Here is a 25442-nt window from a genome sequence, read left to right as displayed (position 1 = left end):
CTTTTGCACGGTTCCACAATTTTGAGGACTCTGCCTTGTTCATTATGGTCACGCCACACCCTGTATCCACTTCAAAGTTCACCTTAGAGTCATTTACTGTCAGTTGCAATGTGATAGGAGCCACTTTTGGAATGTTCTGTAACATGCCATACATTATGAACATCTTCTCTTCTTCCTCAGCTTCCCCGCTGATGTGGTGTGCTCCATGTTTTTTCACTTCTCTCCCTTGGTTTTGCTGTCCTCCCCCTTTTGGTTTGGATTCCTCCACAGGTGATTTCACCCTGCAAGCTCGTTTTATGTGTCCTTGTTTCCCACACTTGTAGCACTTTTCCTCCAGAAACCAGCATTCACTCGCCAGGTGATCGCCCTTGCATCTATAACATGCCTTCACATGCTCACGTTGTAGTTTCTGACGCATGTTCAACTTGTGCATAACAACCTGACCTGCAACTTCTGTAGCATTAGCCCTGTCTGAACCCTGTATTTCTTTTACATCTCAGTTCGCTGTCTCTATGGCTTGAGCAAGTTCCAATGCTTTTTCATAAGTAAGCCCCGTCTCGGATAATAATCTGCGCTGCATTTGGTCGTCCATTATTCCGCAAACTAGCCTATCTCTCAGCATTTCCTTCAGGTTGTTCCCATAATTGCAATCTTGTGCCAATTTATGCAATACCACTACATAGTCCATTACACTCTCTTCCTCTTTCCTGTTCCTTGAATTAAACTTGAACCGCTGTACAATCTCACTAGGCTTAGGGTTGAAATGTTCTTTTAGCACAGCCATTAACTCAACAAATGATTAGTCCCCAGGCTTTTCAGGACTGAGCAGGTTCTTCATCAAACTGTAGGTTTGGCTTCCCACTGAACTAAGCAGAATGGCTTTCCTTTTCCGGTGTGGCGTACTGATCACAGAAAGGACACAATCTGCTTTCCGGTCCGTAGACTATAAATCAGGCGTCATGCCTTTAAGAAGGATCACACCTTTAAGAAACTCGATCTGCAACATAGTTAAGCCGAGAGCGGGGGAGGAGGACTCGAAGCTGTGCACTGATGAAAGGCAGTCGTGCTTTGTGTAGTCTCTGACTCCATTTTGTGTTCAGCATGCAGCCTCAACAATTAAACCTTTCCTGTTGAACCTCTCCGAGTTCAGTATTTTTTGCTAGGAGTACGTAGACTCCTACATTGGTGACCCCGACGCTCAGGACGACTCCTAAGCATAACCATGGCTGACACAAACGCAGTTTCTGTGAAGCTGCTGGAGTTCTGGGAGAACCTGGCCACTGCCTGGTTCCTTCAAGCCGAATCGCAATTCCGACTCCGCGGCATCACCGCCGACGCAACGATGTACGACTACCTCCTCGCCTCCCTGGGCAGCTCCATAATCATGAAAGTCTGGACAACACTACAAAACCCTCCGGAGGAAGGCAAGTACGCACATCTCAAGGCCGCGCTCATTAAAAAATTCACAGCCTCCCAATTCTTGCGCAACTGCCACCTCCTCGACCTCCCGGGCCTCGGTGACTCCACGCTGTCAGACTTGCTCTCACACATGCTTGCTCTGACCGACGAGAAACCGCCCGGCTCCCTCTTCCGCACGCTCTTTATCCGCCAACCACCTCCCAGCATCCGCCCGGCGATCGTGGCGTCCAGCCTCACGGAACTCGAGGCCCTGGCCGACGAAGCCGATAAGCTCCTGTCCGCCAGCTCCAACCACACCGTCACCCCCGACCTGGCCTCCGCAGCGTCGGCGCGCACTCCACCCTCTATCGCGCAGCCACACAGCTCGGCCACGAGGCCCCCCAGGCACCCACATCCCCCAAGCCCTCCGACCCAGGGCTACTGCTACATCCATACCCGGTTCGGCGCACGGGCACGCCGCTGCAGCCATCCCTGCACGTTTCCAACCACCCCCACACCGGCCTACATGATGGCCGTGGGGCAAGCAGGCGCGCTGCTGTACGTTACGGACAGCGACTCCGGACGCCGTTGCCTATGCGACACGGGCGCGCAGCGCAGCATCATCCCCGCATCCACCCTCGAGATCCAGTGAGGCGGCCGCGGCCCTGCGCTGGCTGCCGCCAACGGCACTGACATCCGGACGTACGGCACCCGCACCGTCACCATCGACCTCGCAGGCCGCCGCTACCACTGGGAGTTTATCACCACCAAGGTGCTCTCCCCGCTCCTCGGTGCGGATTTCCTGTGTGCCCACGGCCTGTTGGTCGACATGCCTCGGCGCCACCTCGTGGACATGAACACCATGTCACCTATCCCGGGTGCCATGGCCCCCCACCAACCTGCCGAAATGGCGTGGCAGTGCCGCGCCCGCTCAACAGACAACTACTCAGCACTCCTGGCTGAGTTCCAAGCCCTCACCAACCCGACCTTCTCTGCGAAGGTTGCTAAGCACAGGGTAGAACACTTCATCCCCACCACAGACCCACCGGTGTATGCCTACGCCCGCAGGCTGGACCCGGCCAAGCTGGAGATCGCGCGGGCCGAGTTCGCCACAATGGAACAGCTCGGCATCATCCGCCGCTCCAACAGCCCCTGGGCCTCCCCACTCCACATCGTCACCGAACCCGACGGGGGATGGCGCCCCTGCGGGGACTACTGGTGCCTAAACGACGCCACCACGCCGGATCGGTACCCCATACCGAACATTCAAGACTTCTCGGCTAGACTGGCCGGCCGCTCAGTCTTCTCCAAAGTCGACCTGGTGCGCAGTTACCATCAGGTGCCAGTCCACCCCACGGACGTTCCCAAGACGGCCATAATCACCCCTTTTGGGCTATTCGAGTTCCTCCGAATGCCCTTCGGCCTCAAAAACGCAGCCCAGGCCTTCCAGCGGCTCATGGACTCGGTCCTCCGGGACCTGAAGTTCCTCTTTGTCTACCTGGATGACACCCTGGTAGCTAGTTCCTCCAAGCAGGAACACATCGAACACCTCCGCACCCTGTTCCAGCGGCTCAGTGAGTACGGGCTCATCATCAGCCCAGCCAAGTGCCAATTCGGCCTCAGCAGGATCGAATTCCTCGGCCACCACATCACGCAGGACGGAGCCATTCCCCTGCCCACCAAGGTGCAAGCCGTCCAGCAGTTCCCCCGGCCTACCACCATCAAAGGCCTCCAGGAGTTCTTGGGGATGATCAACTTTTACAACCGCTTCATTCCCGGAGCGGCCTTCCTCATGCGGCCCCTATACGAAGCCCTCTGGGGTAAGAAAGACAGAATGGCGATCGAGTGGGTCGAGTCAAAAGCAGTCACCATGCTCGCTCACCCACAGCCCAACGCCAGGCTGGCCCTCACCACGGACGCCTCCGACCACGCGGTCGGTGCCGTGTACGAACAGTGGGTCGACGGGGCCTGGCAACCGCTGGCCTTTTTCAGCCGCCAACTGCGCCCCCCGGAGGCCAAATACAGCGCCTTTGACTGCGAGCTCCTCGCACTGTACCTGGCAGTCCGCCATTTTAGATTTCTTCTGGAGGGCTGCCCCTTCACCGCGTTTGTCGACCACAAACCCCTGACATTCGCGATGGCGAAATCTGCGGACCCATGGTCAGCCAGGCAACAACGCCAGCTCGCCGCGGTGTCCGAATTCACCACGGACATCCGGCACGTCTCCGGTCGAGACAATGTGGTGGCCGACTGCCTATCCCGCCCCGCTGTCCACGGCGCCCACCTGGCAGTGGACTATGCTCAACTGGCAGCGGAGCAACGCACCGACCCCGATCTGCTCTCCGCGCGCACAACCCTCCCAGGGCTGCGACTGACCGACGTCGCCTGCGGCCCGTCCATCATCACAGTCAAATGCGACACCTCCTTGGCGCAACCCCGCCCCGTAGTCCCGGCATCCTGGCGAAAACGGGTGTTCGACATCGTCCACGGCCTCTCACACCCCGGCACCCGCGCGTCCATTAGACTGGTGGCCAACCGACTTGTTTGGCGCAGCCTGCGCAAAGATGTGCGCGTCTGGTCCAGATCCTGCATAGCTTGCCAGCGTGCCAAAATCCACCAGCACATCAAAGCCCCACTCGAGGAGTTCACCGTGCCAGAAAGAAGGTTTGACCACATCCACATCGACCTCGTCGGCTCCCTGCCGCCATCACAAGGTCACACGCACCTGCTGACAATCGTGGACCGTACCACCCGCTGGCCCGAGGCCATTCCAATGACGTCCACCACCACCGCCGACATCGCGAGGGCGTTCATCGGTACCTGGGTCGTTCGGTTCGGCGTCCCCTCCGACATGACGTCGGATAGAGGCCCGCAGTTCACCTCTGATCTGTGGGTAGCCATCGCCCGAAACCTCGGGGTGGCTGTTCACCGCAGCACGGCTTACCACCCCCAAGCCAATGGACTGTGCGAGCGATTCCACAGGTCCATGAAGGCGTCCCTCTGCGCCAGCCTCGAGGATGAGGCTTGGATCGACCGCCTCCCGTGGGTGCTACTCAGCCTACGTTCCGCGGTCAAGGAAGACCTGCAAGCCTCAGCGGCGGAACTCGTGTACGGCCAGCCGCTGCGCGTACCCGGAGAGTTCCTGCCCACCGCCACGACCCCCTGGTCGACTGACCAGCAACGCCGCGCTTTCGGCAACCGAGCACAACAGTTCGCTCTGGTACCCACCGGCCGGCACGGCGAACCAGCAACCCGCATACCACCTAGCCTGCACATGGCCAAATTTGTTTTCGTGCGCCATGGTAAAATAGATGGGGGAGAGCCAGTGGATGTGGTGTACCTTGACTTCCAGAAAGCCTTCGATAAGGTTCCACACAAAAGATTATCATGCAAAATTAAGGCTCATGGGATTGGGGGCAAAGTATTAACGTGGATAGAGAACTGGCTGGCGGATAGAAAACAGAGAGTTGGAATAAACGGCTCATTTTCGGAGTGGCAGGCAGTGACCAGCGGGGTGCCGCAAGGATCTGTCCTGGGACCCCAGCTGTTCACAATATATATAAATGATCTGGATCAGGGAATTGGATGCAATATTTCCAAATTCGCTGACGACACTAAACTAGGAGGAGGGGTGGGCTCTGATGAGGATGTCAGGAGGCTACAGTGCGATTTGGACAGGTTGGGGGAATGGGCGGATACGTGGCAGATGCACTATAATGTGGATAAATGCGAGGTTATCCACTTTGGGGGTAAAAACAGGAGGGTAGATTATTATCTAAATGGCAATAGATTGGGAGATGGGGAAGTGCAGAGGGACCTGGGTGTTCTTGTGCACCAGTCACTGAAGGAGAGCATGCAGGTGCAACAGGCGATTAAGAAGGCAAATGGTCTGTTGGCCTTCATATCAAGGGGGTTCGAGTATAGGAATAGGGATACCTTACTACAGCTGTACAAGGTGCTGGTGAGACCGCATCTGGAGTATTGTGTACAGTTTTGGTCGCCCCATCTGCGGAAGGATGTTCTTGCCATGGAAAGAGTGCAGCGGCGATTCACCAGGCTGATACCTGGAATGGCGGGAATGACCTACGAAGAGAGATTAAATAGTTTGGGCTTGTACTCACTGGAGTTTAGAAGATTGAGAGGGGATCTCATCGAAACATATAAAATTATGGCAGGCCTGGACAGGCTGAATTCAGAGAGAATGTTTCCAATGGCCGGGGAGCACAGAACCAGGGGCCACAGTCTAAAAATAGCGGGCAAATCATTTAAAACAGAGATGAGGAAGAATTTCTTCACTCAAAGAGTGGTGAGCCTGTGGAATTCCCTGCCACAGAGGGCTGTGAAGGCTAATTCAATAAATATTTTCAAGAGAGAATTGGATATATTTCTGAAGGCTAAGGGGATTAAGGGTTACGGAGAAAAGGCGGGGACGGGGTACTGAACTGGTAAGATCAGCTATGATCTCAGACGAAGATCAGCCATGATCTCATTGAATGGCGGAGCAGGCTCGAAGGGCCGAATGGCCTACTCCTGTTCCTATCTCTATGACGCCCACCGAGGACCTCTACGGCCCCCATACGACGGACCCTACAAGGTACTCCAGACGGGGAACAAGTTCTTCCTCCTCGAAGTGGGCGGCAGAACTGACAAGGTGTCGGTCGACCGGCTCAAGCTGGCTCACCTACAGCCCGACGAACCCGTTCAAGTGGGCCAACCCCACCGCGGGGCAGACCGCCTAAGAGCCCGACGCGTCCGACCGCCCCGCTCCCGACACCAGCTGCCAAGAGCCATTCTGGCCGTGCCATCAAGCCGCCACGCCGGTTCGTACACTCCCTACTAGCGGATTCTGGGGGGAGCTGTGTGGCGTACCGATCACAGAAAGGACACAATCCACTTTCCGGTCCATAGACTATAAATCAGGTGTCATGCCTTTAAGAAGGATCACACCTTTAAGAAACTCGATCTGCAACATAGTTAAGCCCAGAGCCAGGGAGGAGGAGTCGAAGCTGTGCACTGATGAAAGGCAGTCGTGCTTTGTGTCGTCTCTGACTCCATTTTGTGTTCAGCATGCAGCCTCAACAATTAAACCTTTTCTGTTGAACCTCTCCGAGTTCAGTAATTTTTGCTCGGAGTACGTAGACTCCTACACCAGCATCATTTATTTCATTTGCTTCGAAAAAATAACCCAACACTTCACAGTATTCCTCCTAAGTTTGTGCTTGAATATCAAAAGCGGAGACCGTTCCTACCGTGGCAGCCATGCTCTCTTCCAACTGGTACCTAACTGCAGCTTGTGATTCTGTTGTTTAAACGCCCTGGCAGACTTCTCTTATTCAGGGTCCTGTTTTACTTCGTCGCCAAATGTGATAAATCCATGTAGTGAGACAAGGAACTCAAAGAAGCGAGGTATGAGGATTAAGATGAGTACTTTATTGAACGACTGCGAGACAACCAGGCAGGCCTGCTTTCAGGCATTGCATCTTTGCTGACCTTAGCATGAAGCTAACCCCTGACCTTAACAGGAAGCAACCCCTGACCTTAGCAGCAGAATTTGCTACAGCACCACCTGGTGGATAACTTTAATCATAACATCCCAGATTACTATAAGGTCCACACTGGTAATATGCACAGTCAGTGAGAGAGGGTCTACACTGGCAATATACACAGTCAATGGGTGAGGTTCCACACTGGTAATTGTTGTGTATGTACCTTTAAGGGAATAACTGGTCTTAGACTGCAGTACCGGCAGTGACCACCCCTGTATAAAAGGCCCTAGCAGGCTTCTGTAGTTCAGTTTCAAGCTGCCTCTTGTTCAGTAAAGTACCTGTTAAACTGTTCTCCCGAAGTCCGTGTATTATTGAAGCGCGGGCTTTACAGTGGCGACGAGTAAGTTCGAACTCACCTGCAGTGTGGCATCATCTCACGGGGAGCTCGCCTGAAAGGAAGGCCCTGGAAGATCGTAGTCTGTGCAACGGGCGTCGACCAAGGGCAACCGCCCAAAGAATCCATCGGTGTTTGGAGAATTGCGGGAGAGACTGTGGTTCCAGCGAATCGTGCTGGTAGCAGGTAGCGCGCTGACCCTTCTGGACTGCGGCGGGCTCAAGCTCGATCGAACGGCTCTACAAATCGGGCCGCGCAGCGTCGCCGGGAAAAGAAAACAAGAGAGAGAGGGTGCTCGAGAACAGGACAGCGGAGAGAAACTAAACGGGGGGGAAGGAAAGCGAGACGCGCCGAAGCTGCGGGTCGCCGCCATTACCCCGTAGAACGCTAGGAGCAGCCTGGCAGTAAGGGAAAGAAGCAAAAGCGTGGGAGGCGCCATTTTATTCCATTGGGGAAGAAGCAAAAGCGCAGGAGGTGCCATTTTAAATCGCCCAAGATGGCGAAAAGTGGCAGTATCACTGCTTTCGACAACGAGGTAGAAGACTTGACCACGTATGTGGAAAGAATTGAAGTGTACTGCAAGGCAAATGAGGTAGCTGATGGAAAGAGGGCGTCGGTATTATTAAATCTGATGGGTGCGAGTACGTACGGCCTATTGCGGAATTTAATTACCCCAGCTAAACCAATGGAGAAAAGTTTTGAGGAGATTGTTCATATCTTACAGGAACATCTAAGCCTTACACCAGTGCTGATAGCAGAAAGATTCAAGTTCCATAAAAGAAGCCAGCACAAAGATGAGAGCAATGCTGACTATCTTACGGAACTACGCAAGTTATCGAAGCACTGCCAGTTCGGAGCAAGACTGGCAGACACCTTACGGGATAAGGTTGTCTGCGGGCTCCAGAGTGAAGGAACCCAGAAACGACTACTTTCAAAAAAGGACCTGACACTAGAACAGGCTTTCAGCGTGGCAGTATCCTATGAAGCAGCAGCACAGGGAGCTGCGGAAATACAACAGAAACCACAAGAATACAGCGCTAACGAAATGGCGTATGGAGCCGAAAAGTGCTATCGCTGCGGCAGAACAACCCATGAGCAGAAGGACTGCTGGTTTAAAGACAAAATATGCAGGCAATGCGGAAAAATGGGACATATAGCAAGAGTCTGCAGGTCGGGAAAGAAGACCAACACGACAAGAACTACTAAGGAACAGTACAGGAAAGTAAAGAAACTGACAGATAGCAGTTCAGAAGATCAGGAGAGTGATAAGGTCTCCGGGAGCAGGCGACTAAGTTGTTTAAAGTTACACAACGTGATCGCAAAAGAAGATCACCGAACCATTTGGGTCACCCTCATGATAGCAGGGTCTCCAGTGAAGATGGAATTGGACACAGGATCAGCCCTAACTGTCATGAATCGACGAGACTATGAGCGGCTATTCTCACACATACCCTTAAAGGACACGTCCATTGTATTGAAGACATACACGGGGCAAAAGGTCTATCCCAGAGGAAAAATAAGGGTGCCAGTTGAATATAACGGAAAGGAAACACAGAAACTATACATGTATATACTACGAGATGGAGGACCACCATTATTGGGACGTGAATGGATCCGAAGACTACAATTGGATTGGCATCCCATTCTGGCACTAACTGTGACTGACAAAAAAGATGATGACGTCGCACCTGGACGTCTGTCACAAATTCTATCTGATGCGGAAGAGGTGTTCCAACAAGGACTTGGGACTCTAAAAGGAGTAAAGGCAACCATAAAGATTGAGGATAACGCAACCCCAAAATTTTTCAAGGCCAGTCCGGTGCCATACGCAATACGCCCAGCTGTGGAAGCTGAACTGGAGAGTCTGGAGCATTCGGGGGTGCTGTCTAAGGTGGACTGGAGTGAGTGGGCCACACCCATCATTCCTGTAATGAAGAAAGCATTGAGCAGCACGCCTAGGGAGCCAAGGAAGGTTCGCATCTGTGGGAACTTCAAGGTGACTGTGAACCCAGCCCTGCACACAGTACAGTATCCGCTTCCGCGGATAGAAGATATTTTCGCCTCGCTATCTGGAGGGAAACGTTTTACAAAGATTGACCTGGCTCAAGCGTATCTACAAATGGAGGTGGAAGAAGCATCTAGGAAATACCTCACGATAAACACTCACAAAGGCCTTTACCAGTACAATTGATTGGTATTTGGGGTAGCATCGGCCCCGTCTATGTGGCAGAGGGCAATGGAACAAGTCCTGCAAGGGATCCCGGGGACCCAGTGTTATTTGGACAACATCCTGGTTACGGGCGAAAACGACAATGAACACCTTGCCAACCTGGAACAGGTGCTCACGAGATTGCAGGAATATGGGCTACGAGCCAACCGTCCCAAATGCGAGTTCTTCAGGAGACAAATCTCGGATTGTGGCCACATGATTGATGAGGAAGGGTTGCATAAGTCGCCGGACAAGATTGAGGCTGTAGTCAAGGCTCCAGCACCAGAAAATGTGTCGCAACTGAGGTCGTTCCTCGGGTTGGTGAACTACTACCATAAGTTCTTGCCGAATTTATCTACAATTCTGCACCCACTGAACGCCCTCCTTCAAACTGGTGTAACATGGAAATGGAGTGATGAGTGTAAGCGTGCCTTTCAGGAATGTAAATGCCAAGTCACTTCAAAAGAAGTATTGGCCCACTATAACCCAACACTACCGATTCAGTTGGCATGTGATGCGTCACCTTACGGCATTGGAGCGGTGCTGTCACACAAATTCTGTGACGGTTCAGAGAGGCCAATAGCCTTTGCATCGCGCTCGCTAACCTCAGCCGAGCGTAACTACGCCCAGATTGACAGGGAGGCCCTCAGCCTGGTGTGGGGGGTGAAGAAGTTCAATCACTATCTGCACGGGCAGAAATTCACCCTACTGACTGATCATCAACCCCTGGTCTCAATTTTTAACCCAAAGAAGGGCGTTCCGGTGATGACGACGCAACGGCTGCAAAGATGGTCACTTTTTCTAGGGGCACATCAGTATGACATAGAAGTACAAAGGTACGAAACAACATGGAAACGCTGATGGGCTGTCGCGCCTACCGTTGCCTACGGCAGAAGAAGCACCTGCAGTGGACCCGGTGGAGATATTCCATGCGACCATAGTCGAATGTTTGCCTGTTACAAACGCAAGTATTGAGAAGGAAACCCGAAATGACCCGACACTCTCTCGGGTCTATGATTTGACGGTGAAGGGATGGCCAGCATATGGCGACTCACTGTTGCCAGCATTCTCGCCAAGGAGGGAACAGCTGTCAGTGTGTCGGGGAACCTTGATGTGTGGATCCTGAGTGGTAATTCCACCCAAGTTGAGAGATAGAGTACTCAATGAGCTTCAGGAGGGTCATCTGGGAGGGGTAAAAATGAAGAGCCTAGCCAGGGCGTTTGTGTGGTGGCCGGGAATCGATAAAGAAGTCGAGGATATGACCAAGAGATGCACAGGATGCCAGAAGGTCCAAAACGCTCCACCACAGGCCCCGCTACATCCATGGGAGTGGCCCTCATCTCCATGGCAACGGGTACACATTGATTTCGCTGGTCCATTTATGGACTCAATGTTTCTAATCGCTGTGGACGCCCATTCGAAATGGCCAGAGGTCATTAAAATGTCCTCCACCACCACGGAGAAAACTATTGTAGTCCTAAGGACCATCTTCACCAGGAATGGGTTGCCAGAACAGATCTGTTCCGACAATGGCCCACAGTTTGTGTCTGAGGATTTCCGGAGGTTCCTGAAGAATAATAGGGTGAAACATTACACATCTGCCCCATATCATCCAGCCACAAATGGATTGGCTGAGAGGTTTGTTCAGACATTTAAAAAGGCCATAAAGCAATGTATAATGACGACATACCACTGCAACACAAGGTGGATAACTTCCTGTTTGCTTACTGGAATGCGACACATGCAGTAACCAACCAAACTCCAGCCGTACTGTTTTCCAACCGTAGACTACGATGTCGCTTGGATTTGCTCAAACCAAACATAAGACGAGATGTTGAGGATAAGCAGTTCCAGCACATAAATGAGAAGCCAACCAGGAGCTTCAAGATAGGGCAACCAGTCTTGGCCCGCGACTACCGAACAGAAAAATGGCAGCCAGGCATGATATGCACACAGCAGGGACCACTAAGGTACACAGTGGACGTTGGAGAGAGCATCGTGAGACGCCATGCTGACCAGATTCTAGAGTCACAGGAACAAGCCAAACCTGTACCACAAGCATGTGCACCTGGTAATGAGCCTGAAGTACAGATTGCGTCTACCTCAGAAGCAGGGGTATTGGAAGCTGATGAACCAACTAATGACAGAGAGCCAGAATTGACTCCACCGCCAGAACAGGATACTCGAGAAAGGCGCTATCCAGTCCGGATCAGGACGCCTCCTCAAAGACTGAACTTATAAATGACTATTTCAGCTGATGTATATATTACTGAGAAAATTGTAAAAGTAATTAGTTATTATTTAGTAGTTAAATGAATGTTATGTACTGTTTATCTAAAAGGGGAGGAATTGTTGTGTATGTACCTTTAAGGGAATAACTGGTCTTAGACTGCAGTACCGGCAGTGACCACCCCTGTATAAAAGGCCCTAGCAGGCTTCTGTAGGTCAGCATCAAGCTGCCTCTTATTCAGTAAAGTACCTGTTAAACTGTTCTCCCGAAGTCCGTGTATTATTGAGGCGCGGACTTTACAGTAATATGTACAGTCGATGGGTGAGGTTCCACACTGGTAATATGCACAGTTGGTGGGTGAAAGTCCAAACTGGAAACATGCACAGTCGGTGGGTGAGGGTTCTCAATGGTAATATGCACTGTTAGTGAGTGAGGGTCCACTCTGGTAATATGCACAGTTGATGGGTGAGGTCCACACTGGTAATATGCCCAGTCAGTGGGTGAGGGTCCACTCTGGTAATATGCACATTCGGTGGGTGAGGGAAAACTCTGGTAACATGCACAGTTGATGGATGAGTGTCCACACTGGTAATATGCACTGTCGGTGAGTGAGGGTCCACTCTGGTAATATGCACAGTCGAAGGGAGAGTGTCCACACTGGTGATATGTACAGTCGGTGGGTGAGGGTCCACACTCGTAATATGCACCATCAGTGCGTGAGGCTCCACACTGGTAACATGCACATTCGGTGGGTGAGGGTCCACACTGGTAATATGCACACTCGTTGGGTGAGGTTCCACACTGGCAATATTGAAAGCCGGTGGATGAGGGTCCACACTGGTAACGTGCAGAGGCGATGGGTGAAGGTCTACACTGGTAATACGCACAGTCGGTGGGTGAATGTCCACACTGGTAATATGCATTGTCGGTGGGTGAGCGTCCACACTGGTAATATGCAGAGTCGGTGGGTGAGGTTCCACACTGGTAATTGGCACAGTCGGTGGGTGAGAGTCCACTCTGGTATCATGCACAGTCGGTGGGTGAGGGGCCACTCTGGTAATATGCGCAGTCGGTGGGTGAGGGTCCACACTGGTAATATGCACAGTCGGTGGGCAAGGTTCCTCTCTGGTAACCGGAGAGGCAGCAGACCTGCGAGGGAACACCAGAGGCATACCAATCCAGGTTCCGGGAGAGAGCTAAAAAGTAATCCAATTGTGACGTCAGCAGGAAGCAGGTAAGTGATTGGTTGGTGAGTATTTCTCTCTTTTTAAACTTTAACTCTGTTTTATTGTTTCTAAGGTCTCTCTGGTGTAGCGGGGACTGTTGGTAAACTATTTAACTGTCGTGTAATTAGTGGGATTGATTGATTTAATTTAAACTCAATTAATTAAAGGGTAAGTCATGACAGGAAAACCAGGCCCCGTGATCTGCTTCTCCTGCGAGATGTGGGAACTCAGGGACACTTCCTGTGTCCCTGACAACTATATGTGCAGGAAGTGCACCCAGCTGCAGCTACTGACAGACCGCATTGCGGCACTGGAGCTGCGATGGAATGCATACTGGAGCACTCACGATGCTCGGGACATCGTGAATAGCACGTTTACAGAGTTGGACACACCGCAGGTAGAGGTTGGACAGGAAGAAAGGGAACGGGTGACCAAGAGGCAGAGTACTAGGCGCAGGCAGGTAGTGCAGGGGTCCCCTGTGGCCATCCCCCTCTCCAACAGATACACCACTTTGAGTACTGTTGGGGGGGATGGCTTATCAGAGGAAGGCAGCAGCAGCCAACTTCCTGGCACCAGGGGTGGCTCTGCTGCACAGAATGGGAGGAAAAAGAGTGGTAGAGCTATAGTAATAGGGGATTCAATTGTAAAGGGGATAGATAGGCGTTTCTGCGGCCGCAAACGAGACTCCAGAATGGTGTGTTGCCTCCCTGGTGCAAGGGTCAAGGATGTCTCCGAGCGGCTGCAGACATCTTAGAAGGGGAGGGTGAACAGCCAGTTGTCGTGGTGCATATAGGCACCAACGATATAGGTAAAAAGCGGGATGAGGTCCTAAAAGCGGAATATAGGGAGTTAGGAGGTTAATTAAAAAACAGGACCTCAAAGGTAGTAATCTCAGGATTGCTACCAGTGCCACGTGCTAGTCAGAGTAGAAATAGAAGGATACTTCAGATGAATACGTGGCTAGCGGAATGGTGCCGGGGGAGGGATTCAAGTTCCTGGGACATTGGAACCGGTTCTGGGGGAGGTGGGACCAGTTCAAACCGGACGGTCTGCACCTGGGCAGGGCTGGAACCGATGTCCTAGGGGGAGTGTTTGCTAGTGCTCTGGGGGAGGGTTTAAACTAAAATGGAAGGGGGTTGGGAACCTGAGCAGGGAGACAGAGGAAAGGGAAACAAGGATAAAAGCAAAAGATAGGAAGGAGAAAAACAAAAGTTGCTGTCAGAGAAATCAACGGTTTAAATCAAACGTGGCCACAGTAAATAATAATTCTAATAGGTCTAAGAGCATTAAAAAAACAAGGCTGAAGGCTTTGTGTCTTAATGCGAGGAGCATTTGTAATAAGGTGGATGAATTGGCTGCGCAAATAGAGGCAAACGAATATGATTTGGTTGGGATTACGGAAACGTGGCTCAAGGACGGCCAAGACTGGGAACTCAACATCCAGGGGTATTCGATATTCAGGAAAGATAGGCAAAAAGGAAAGGGAGGAGGGATAGCATCACTGGTTAAAGAAGGGATTAACACAATTGTAATGAAGGATATTAGCTCTGATGAGGTGGAATCTGTATGGGTAGAATTGAGAAATACTAAGGGGAAAAAAACATTAATGGGAGTGGTATATAGACCTCCAAACAGTAAGGCGGTGGTTGGGGATAGCATTAAAAGGGAAATTAAAGAAGCGTGCAATAAGGGCACAGCAGTCATCATGGGTGACTTTAATCTACATATAGATTGGGCTAACCAAATTAGTAACAATACTGTAGAGGAGGAATTCTTGGAGTGTTTACGGGATGGTTTCCTGGACCAATATGTCGAGGAACCAACCAGAGATCAGGCCATCTTAGACTGGGTATTATGTAACGAGAAAGGATTAATTAGTAATCTTGTTGTACGAGGCCCCTTGGGTTGGAGCGATCATAATATGATCGAATTCTTCATTAAGATGGAGAATGAAGTAGTTGACTCAGAGACTAGGGTCCCCAATTTAAATAAAGGAAACTGCGATGGTCTGAGGAGTGAGTTGGGTAGGATTGATTGGGGAATGGCACTCAAAGGGTTGACGGTGGATAGGCAATGGCAAACATTCAAAGACCGAATGGATGAACTACAGAAGTTGTTCATCCGAGTTTGGCATAAAAATAAAACAAAAAAGGTGACTCAAACGTGGCTAACAAGGGAAATTAGGGATAGCATAAGATCCCAGGAGAGCACATACAAATTGGCCAGAAAAAGCAATAATCCTGAGGATTGGGAGCAGTTTAGGATTCAACAAAGGAGGACAAAAGGATTAATTAAGAAAGGGAAAATAGATTATGAGAGTAAGCTTGCAGGGAACATAAAAACTGACTGTAAAAGCTTTTATAGATATGTAAAGGGAAAAAGATTGGTGAAGTCAAGCGTAGGTCCCTTGCAGTCAGAATTGGGGGAATTTATAATGGGGAGCAAAGAAATGGCAGACCAACTAAATACATATTTTGGTTCTGTCTTCACAAAGGAGGACACAAATAAGCTCCCAGAAATATCGCGGAACATAGGGTCTGATGAAAGGGTGGAACTGAAAGAAATCAGTATTTGTAGGGAAATGGTGTTAGGAAAATTGATGGGGCTGAAGGCCGATAAATCCACAGGGCCTGATAATCTACATCCCAGGGAACTTAAGGAAGTGGCCCTAGAAATAGTAGATGCATTGCTGGTCACCTTCCAGAACTCGATAGACTCTGGAACAGTACCCATGGATTGGAGGGTAGCTAATGTTACCCCATTATTCAAAAAAAGTGGCAGAGAAAAAGCGGGGAATAATAGACCGGTAAGCCTGACATCGGTAGTGGGGAAAATGCTAGAGTCCATTATAAAAGATGTAATAGCAGAGCACTTGGAAAGCAGTGACAGGATCGGACAAATTCAACATGGATTTACAAAAGGTAAATCATGCTTGACTAATCTACTGGAATTTTTTGAGGATGTAACTGGTAAAATAGATAAGGGAGAACCAGTGGATGTGGTATATTTGGACTTTCAGAAGGCTTTCGATAAGGTCCCGCATAAGAGGTTAGCATGCAAAATTAAGGCACATGGGATTGGGGGCAAGGTATTGACTTGGATAGAGAACTGGTTGGCGGACAGAAAGCAAAGAATTGGAATAAACGGGTCGTTTTCCGAGTGGCAGGCAGTGACTAGTGGGATACCGCAAGGATCGGTCCTGGGACCCCAGCTGTTCACAATATATATTAATGATCTGGACGAGGGAATTGGATGTAATATCTCCAAATTTGCAGATGACACAAAGTTGGGTGGGAGGGTATGCTGTGAGGAGAATGTCATGAAGCTCCAGTATGATTTGGGCACATTTATCCACATTATAGTGCATTTGCCATGTGGATAAATGTGAGGTTATCCACTTTGGTGGCAAAAGCAGGAAATTAGATTATTATTTGAATGGCAATATATTGGGAGAAGGGGAAGTGCAAAGAGACCTGGGTGTTCTTGTGCACCAGTCGCTGAAGGTAAGCATGCAGGTGCAGCAGGCGGTTAAGAAGGCAAATGGTATGTTGGCCTTCGTAGCAAGAGCGTTCGAGTACATGAACAAGGATGTCTTGCTGCAGTTGTACAGGGCCTTGGTGAGACCGCACCTTGAGTATTGTGTGCAGTTTTGGTCACCTTACCTGAGGAAGGACGTTCTTGCCATGGAGGGAGTGCAGCGAAGATTCACCAGGCTGATACCTGGGATGGCAGGAATGACGTACGAGGAGAGATTGTGTCGATTGGGCTTATACTCACTGGAGTTTAGAAGATTGAGAGGGGATCTCATCGAAACCTATAAAATTCTGTCAGGTCTGGACAGACTAGATGCAGAAAGGATGTTTCTGATGGCCGGGGAGTCCAGAACCAGGGGTCATAGTCTAAGGATAACGGGTAAGCCATTTAGGACTGAAATGAGGAGGAATTTCTTCACCCAGAGAGTGGTGAACCTGTGGAATTCTCTGCCACAGAGGGCGGTGGAGGCCAGTTCATTAAATATATTCAAGAAAGAGTTGGATATATTTCTTGAAGCTAAAGGGATCAAGAGATATGGGGAGAAGGCAGGGACAGGGTACTGAATTTGGATGATCAGCCATGATCTCATTGAATGGCGGAGCAGACTCGAAGGGCCGAATGGCCTACTCCTGCTCCTATCTTCTATGTTTCTATGTTTCTATGTAATATCCACAGGCGGTGGATGAGGGTCCACACTGGTAATATGTACACACGATGGGTGAGGGTCCACTCTGGTAATATGTACAGTCGATTGGTGAGGGTCCACAATGGTAATATGCACAGCCGGTGGGTGAGTGTCCACACTGGTAATATGCATATTTGTTGGGTGAGCGTCCACACTGGTAATATGCAGAAGGGATGGGTGAGGGTCTACACTGGTAATACGCACAGTCGTTGGGTGAGGTTCCACATTGGTAATATGCACAGTCGATGGGTGAGGGTCCACATTGGTAATATGCACAGTCGGTGGGTGAGAGTCCACACTGGTAATATGCAGTGTCGATTGGTGAGGGTCTACACTGGTGAGATGCTCAGTCGGTGGGTGAGTGTCCACACTGATAATATGCACAGTCGGTGGGTGAGGGTCGACACTTGTAATATGCACAGTCGATGGGTAATGGTCCACTCTGGTAATATGCACAGTCAGTAGGTGAGGGTCCACACTGGGAATATGCACAGTCAGTGGGTGAGGGCCCCTCTGGTAAATGCACTGTCGATGGATGAGTGTCCACTCTGGTAATATGCACAGTCGATGGGTGCGTGTCCACACTGGTAATATGCACAGTTGGTGGGTGAGTGTCCACTCTGGTAATATGCACATTCGGTGGGTGAGGTCCAACACTGGTAATATTCACAGTTGGAGTGTAAGGGTCCACACTGGTAATATGTGCAGTCAATGGTTGAGGGTCCACTCTGGTAATATGCAGTCGGTGGATGAGGGTCTACACCTATAATATGCACAGTCGATGGGTGAGGCTTCACACTGGTAATATGCACAGTCGATGGGTGAGGGCCAAACCAGTAAAATGCACAGTCAGTGGGTGATGATTCACTCTGGTATTATGCACAGTCGGTGGGTGAGGATTCATACTGTTAATATGCAGTCAGTGAGTGAGGGTTCACACTGGTAATATGCACAGTCGATGGATGAGTGCCCACACTGTTAATATGCACAGTCGGTGGGTGAAGGACAACACTGGTAATATGCACAGTCAAAGGCTGAGGCTCCACACTGGGAATATGTACAGTCGATGGGTGAGATTCCACACTGTTAATATGCACAGTCGGTGGGTGAGTGTCCACGCTGGTAACATGCAAAGTCGATGGGTGAGGGTCCACTCTGGTAATCTGCACCGTCGGTGGGTGAGGGTCCACTCTGGTAATATGCACAGTTGATTGGTGAGGTCCACACTGGTAATATGCGCAGTCAGTGGGTGAGGCTCCACTCTGGTAATATGCACAGTCGGTGGGTGTGTGTCCACACTGGTAATATGCACAGTTGATTGGTGAGGTCCACTCTGGTAATATGCACAGTCAGTAGGTGAGGGTCCACTCTGGTAATATGCACCGTCGGTGGGTGAGGGTCTACACCTATAATATGCTCAGTCGATGGGTGAGGGTCAACACTGGTAATATGCACAGTCAGTGGGTGAGGCACACACTAGTAAGATGCACAGTCGGTGGTTGCGGGTCCACACTGGTAATATGCACAGTTGGTGGATGAGTTTCCTCACTGGTAATATGCACAGTTGTTGGGTGTGGTCCACACTGGTAATATGCACATTCGGTGGGTGCGGGTCCAAACTGGTTATATTCACAGTCAGTGGGTGAGGCCCCACACTGGTAATATGTACAGTTGATGGGTGAGGGACAACCTGGTAATATGCACAGTCGGTGGGTGAGGGTCCACTCTGGTAATATGCGCAGTCGGTAGGTGAAGGTCCACACTGGTAATATGCACAGTCGATGGGTGTGTGTCCACGTTGTTAGTATGCTCAGTCGGTGGGTGAGAGTCCACTCTGCTAATATGCAGTCAGTGGGTGAGGGTCCACTCTGGTAATATGCACAGTCGGTGGGTGAGGCTCCATACTGGTAATCTGCACACTTGGTGGGTGAGGGTCCACATTAGTACTATGCACTGTCGGTGAGTGAGGATCCACTCTGGTAATATGCACAGTCGGTGGGTGAGGGTCCACACTGGTAATATGCACAGCCAGTGAGTGAAGTTCCACATTGGTAATATGCACAGTCAGTGGGTGAGGGTCCACACTGGTAATATGCACAGTCAGTGGGTGAGGGTACACACTGGTAAGATGCACAGTCGGTGGCTGCGGGTCCACATTGGTAAGATGCACAGTCGGTGGGTGAGTGTTCACACTGGTAATATGCACAGTCGATGGATGACTGTCCACACTGGTAATATGCACAGTCGTTGGGTGAGGTCCACACTGGTAATATGCAGTCGGTGGGTGCGGGTCCACACTGGCTATATGCACAGTCAGTGGGTGAGGCTCCACACTGGTAATATGTACAGCCGATGGGTGAGGGCCAACCTGGTAATACACTCAGTCGGTGGGTGAGGGTCGACACTGGTAATATGCACAGTCGATGGGTAATGATCCACTCTGGTAATATGCACAGTCAGTAGGTGAGGGTCCACTCTGGTAATATGCACAGTCAGTGGGTGAGGGTCTACACCGATAATATGCTCAGTCGATGGGTGAGGCTTCACACTGGTAATATGCACAGTCGTTGGTTGAGGGACAAACCTGTAATATGCACAGTCAGTGGGCGAGGGTCCACTCTGGTAATATGCAGTCAGTGGTGAGTGTCCACACTGGTAATATGCACAGTCGGCGGGTGAGGGTCGACACTGGTACTATGCACAGTCGATGGGTAATGGTCCACTCTGGCAATATGCACAGTCAGTATGTGAGGGTCCACACTGGTAATATGCACAGCCAGTGGGTGAGGGTCCCTCTGGTAAATGCATTGTCGATGGATGAGTGTCCACTCTGGTAATATGCACAGTCGATGGGTGCGTGTCCACACTGGTAATATGCACAGTTGGTGGGTGAGTGTCCACCCTGGTAATATGCACATTCGGTGGGTGAGGTCCAACACTGGTAATATGCACAGTTGGTGTGCAAGGGTCCACACTGGTAATATGCACAGTCGATGGGTGAGGCTTCACACTGGTAATATGCACAGTCGATGGGTGAGGGCCAATCCGGTAAAATGCACAGCCGGTGGGTGATGATTCACACTGGTATTATGCACAGTCGGTGGGTAAGGATTCACACTGTTAATATGCAGTCAGTGGGTGAGGGTTCACACTGGTAATATGCACAGTCGATGGATGAGTGTCCACACTGGTAAAATGCAGTTGGTGGGTGAGGGTCCACATTGGTAATATGCACAGTCAGTAGGTGACTGTCCACACTGGTAACATGCAGAGTCGGTGGGTGAGGATCCACACTGGTAATATGCACAGTCAGTGGGTGAGGGTCAACACTGGTAGTATGCACAGTCAGTGGGTGTGGTTCTACACTGGTAACATGCACAGTCAGTGGGTGTGGTTCCACACTGGTAATATGCACAGTTGGTGGGTGAGGGTCCACTCTGGTAATATGCACAGTCAGAGGGTGAGGGTCCATACTGGCAAAATGCACAGTCAGTGGGAGAGTGTCCCCACTGGTAATATGCACAGTCAGTGGGTGAGGGTCCACAGTGGTAATATGCACGTCGGTGTGTGAGTGTCCACACTGGTAATATGCACATTCGCTGGGTGACGGACAACACTGGTAATATGCACAGTCAGAGGATGAGGCTCCACACTGGTAATATGTACAGTCGGTGGGTGAGGGTCCACACTGGTAACATGCAAAGTCGATGGGTGAGGGTCCACTCTGGTAATCTGCACCGTCGGTGGGTGAGGGTCCACTCTGGTAATATGCACAGTTGATTGCTGAGGTCCACACTGGTAATATGCGCAGTCGGTGGGTGAGGGCCCACTCTGGTAATATGCAAAGTCGGTGGGTGAGGGTCCACACTGGTAATATGCGCAGTCGATGGGCGAGGTTCTACACTGGTAATTTGCACAGCCGGTGGGTGTGTGTCCACATTGTTAATATGCTCAGTCGGTGGGTGAGAGTCCACTCTGCTAATATGCTGTCAGTGGGTGAGGGTCCGCTCTGGTAATATGCACAGTCGGTGGGTGAGGCTCCATACTGGTAATCTGCACACTTGGTGGGTGAGGGTCCACATTGGTAATATGCACAGTCAGTGGGTGAGGGTACACACTGGTAATATGCACAGTCGGTGGGTGCAGGTTCACACTGGTTCTATGCACAGTCAGTGGGTGAGGCTCCACACTGGTAATGTGTACAGTCGATGGGTGAGGGACAACCTGGTAATATGCAAAGTCAGTGGGAGAGGGTCTACACTGGTAATATGCACAGTCAGAGGGTGAGGCTCCACACTGGTAATATGTACAGTCGATGGGTGAGGGACAACCTGGTAATATGCACAGTCAGTGGGAGAGGGTCTACACTGTTAATATGCACAGTCAGTGGGTGAGGGTCCACTTTGGTAACATGCACACTGGTTATATGCACAGTCAGTGGGTGAGGCTCCACACTGGTAATATGTACAGTCGATGGGTGAGGGACAACCTGGTAATATGCACAGTAAGTGGGAGAGGGTCTACACTGTTAATATGCACAGTCGGTGGGTGAGGGTCCACATTGGTAACATGCACAGTCGGTGGGTGAGAGTCCACTCTGGTAATCTGCACCGTCGGTGGGTGAGGGTCCACTCTGGTAATATGCACAGTTGATTGGTGAGGTCCACACTGGTAATATGCGCAGTCAGTGGGTGCGGGTCCACTCTGGTAATATGCACAGTCGGTGGGTGTGTGTCCACACTGGTAATATGCACAGTTGATTGGTGAGGTCCACTCTGGTAATATGCACAGTCAGTAGGTGAGGGTCCACTCTGGTAAAATGCACCGTCGGTGGGTGAGGGTCTACACCTGTAATATGCTCAGTCGATGGGTGAGGGTCCACACTGGTAATATGCACAGTCAGTGGGTGAGGCACACACTAGTAAGATGCACAGTCGGTGGTTGCGGGTCCACACTGGTAATATGCACAGTTGGTGGATGAGTTTCCTCACTGGTAATACGCACGGTTGTTGGGTGTGGTCCACACTGGTAATATGCACAGTCGGTGGGTGCGGGTCCAAACTGGTTATATTCACAGTCAGTGGGTGAGGCCCCACACTGGTAATATGTACAGTCGATGGGTGAGGGACAACCTGGTAATATGCACAGTCGGTGGGTGAGGGTCGACACTGTTAATATGCACGCTCGGTGGGTGAGGGCCCACATTGGTAACATGCACAGTTGGTGGGTGAGGGTCCACTCTGGTAATAAGCACAGTCGGTGTGTGTGTGTCCACACTGCTAATATGCACAGTCGGTGGGTGAGAGTCCACTCTGCTAATATGCTGTCAGTGGGTGAGAGTCCACTCTGGTAATATGCAGAGTCGGTGGGTGAGGCTCCATACTGGTAATCTGCACACTTGGTGGGTGAGGGTCCACATTGGTAATATGCACAGTCAGAGGGTGAGGGTACACACTGGTAATATGTACAGTCGATGGGTGAGGGACATCCTGGTAATATGCACAGTCGGTGGGTGGGGGTCGACACTGGTAACATGCACACTCGATGGGTAACGGTCCACTCTGGTAATATGCACAGTCAGTAGCTGAGGGTCCACTCTGGTAATATGCACAGTCAGTGGGTGAGGGTCTACACCTATAATATGCTCAGTCGATAGGTGAAGGTCCACACTGGTAATATACACAGTCAGTGGGTGAGGGTACACACTGGTAAGATGCACAGTCGGTGGGTGAGGGTCCACACTGGTAATATGCACAGTTGGTGGGTGAGGGTCCATTCTGGTAATAAGCACAGTCGGTGGGTGAGGGTCTACACCTATAATATGCTCAGTCGATAGGTGAGGGTCCACACTGGTAATATACACAGTCAGTGGGTGAGGGTCCACAGTGGTAATATGCACGTCGGTGGGTGAGGGTCCACACTGGTAATATGCACATTCGATGGGCGAGGTTCCAAACTGGTAATTTGCACAGCTGGTGGGTGTGAGTCCACACTGATAATATGCACAGTCGGTGGGTGAGAATCCACTCTGCTAATATGCTGTCAGTGGGTCAGGGTAAACTCTGGTAATATGCACAGTCGGTGGGTGAGGCTCCATACTGGTAATCTGCACACTTGGTGGGTGAGGGTCCACATTGGTAATACGCACAGTCAGTGGGTGAGGGTCCACACTGGTAATATGCACAGTCAGTGGGTGAGTGTACACACTGGTAAGATGCACAGTCGGTGGGTGAGTGTTCACACTGGTAATATGCACATTCGGTGGGAGCGGCTCCACAATGGTAATATGTACAGTCGATGGGTGAGGGACAAACTGGTAATATGCACAGTCAGTGGGAGAGTTTCTACACTATTAAAATGCACAGTCGGTGGGTGAGGGTCCACATTGGTAACATGCACACTGGTTATATGCACAGTCAGTGGGTGAGGCTCCACACTGGTAATATGTACAGTCGATGGGTGAGGGACAACCTGGTAATATGCACATTCAGTGGGAGAGGGTCTACACTGTTAATATGCACAGTCGGTGGGTGAGGGTCCACATTGGTAACATGCACACTGGTTATATGCACAGTCAGTGGGTGAGGTTCCACACTGGTAATATGTACAGTCGATGGGTGAGGGACAACCTGGTAATATGCACAGTCAGTGGGAGAGGGTCTACACTGTTAATATGCACAGTCGGTGGGTGAGGGTCCACATTGGTAACATGCACAGTCGGTGGGTGAGGGTCCACTCTGGTAATATGCACAGTCGGAGGGTGTGTGTCCACACTGCTAATATGCACAGTCGGTGGGTGAGAGTCCACTCTGATAATATGCTGTCAGTGGGTGAGGGTCCACTCTGGTAATATGCAGATTTGGTGGGTGAGACTCCATACTGATAATCTGCACACTTGGTGGGTGAGGGTCCACATTGGTAATATGCACAGTCACTGGGTGAGGGTCCACACTGGTAATATGCACAGTCAGTGGGTGAGGGTACACACTGGTAAGACGCACAGTCGGTGGGTGCGGGTCCACACTGGTTCTATGTACAGTCAGTGGGTGAGGCTCCACACTGGTAATATGTATAGTCGATGGGTGAGGGACAACCTGGTAATATGCAAATCAGTGGGAGAGGGTCTACACTGGTAATATGCACAGTCAGATGGTGAGGCTCCACACTGGTAATATGTACAGTCGATGGATGAGGGACAACCTGGTAATATGCACAGTCAGTGGGAGAGGGTCTACACTGTTAATATGCACAGTCAGTGGGTGAGGGTCCACTTTGGTGACATGCACACTGGTTATATGCACAGCCGGTGGGTGAGGCTCCACACTGGCAATATGTACAGTCGATGGGTGAGGGACAACCTGGTAATATGCACAGTCAGTGGGAGAGGGTCTACACTGTTAATATGCACAGTCGGTGGGTGAGGGTCCACATTGGTAACATGCACAGTCGGTGGGTGAGAGTCCACTCTGGTAATCTGCACCGTCGGTGGGTGAGGGTCCACTCTGGTAATATGCACAGTTGATTGGTGAGGTCCACACTGGTAATATGCGCAGTCAGTGGGTGAGGCTCCACTCTGGTAATATGCACAGTCGGTGGGTGTGTGTCCACACTGGTAATATGCACAGTTGATTGGTGAGGTCCACTCTGGTAATATGCACAGTCAGTAGGTGAGGGTCCACTCTGGTAATATGCACCGTCGGTGGGTGAGGGTCTACACCTATAATATGCTCAGTCAATGGGTGAGGGTCAACACTGGTAATATGTACAGTCGATGGGTGAGGGACATCCTGGTACTATGCACAGTCGGTGGGTGGGGGTCGACACTGGTAACATGCACACTCGATGGGTAACGGTCCACTCTGGTAATATGCACAGTCAGTAGCTAAGGGTCCACTCTGGTAATATGCACAGTCAGTGGGTGAGGGTCTACACCTATAATATGCTCAGTCGATAGGTGAAGGTCCACACTGGTAATATACACAGTCAGTGGGTGAGGGTACACACTGGTAAGATGCACAGTCGGTGGGTGAGGGTCCACACTGGTAATATGCACAGTTGGTGGGTGAGGGTCCATTCTGGTAATAAGCACAGTCGGTGGGTGAGGGTCTACACCTATAATATGCTCAGTCGATAGGTGAGGGTCCACACTGGTAATATACACAGTCAGTGGGTGAGGGTCCACAGTGGTAATATGCACGTCGGTGGGTGAGGGTCCACACTGGTAATATGCACATTCGATGGGCGAGGTTCCAAACTGGTAATTTGCACAGCTGGTGGGTG

The 25442-nt window shown here is 50.9% G+C and overlaps 1 protein-coding gene across 11 annotated transcripts in view; it reads left to right on the top strand.

Moving 5' to 3' along the window:
* Window positions 1-25442, top strand: part of rbfox1 (RNA binding fox-1 homolog 1) — a 1299090-nt gene that overhangs the window by 1018703 nt on the left and 254945 nt on the right. The window lies entirely within an intron of this gene.

This window comes from Somniosus microcephalus, chromosome 11 (assembly GCF_052327205.1).
Source record: "Somniosus microcephalus isolate GS21.2 chromosome 11, FLI_Smic_1.0, whole genome shotgun sequence".
Lineage (NCBI taxonomy): Eukaryota > Metazoa > Chordata > Chondrichthyes > Squaliformes > Somniosidae > Somniosus > Somniosus microcephalus.
This window is presented reverse-complemented; position numbering and strand designations above follow the sequence as displayed.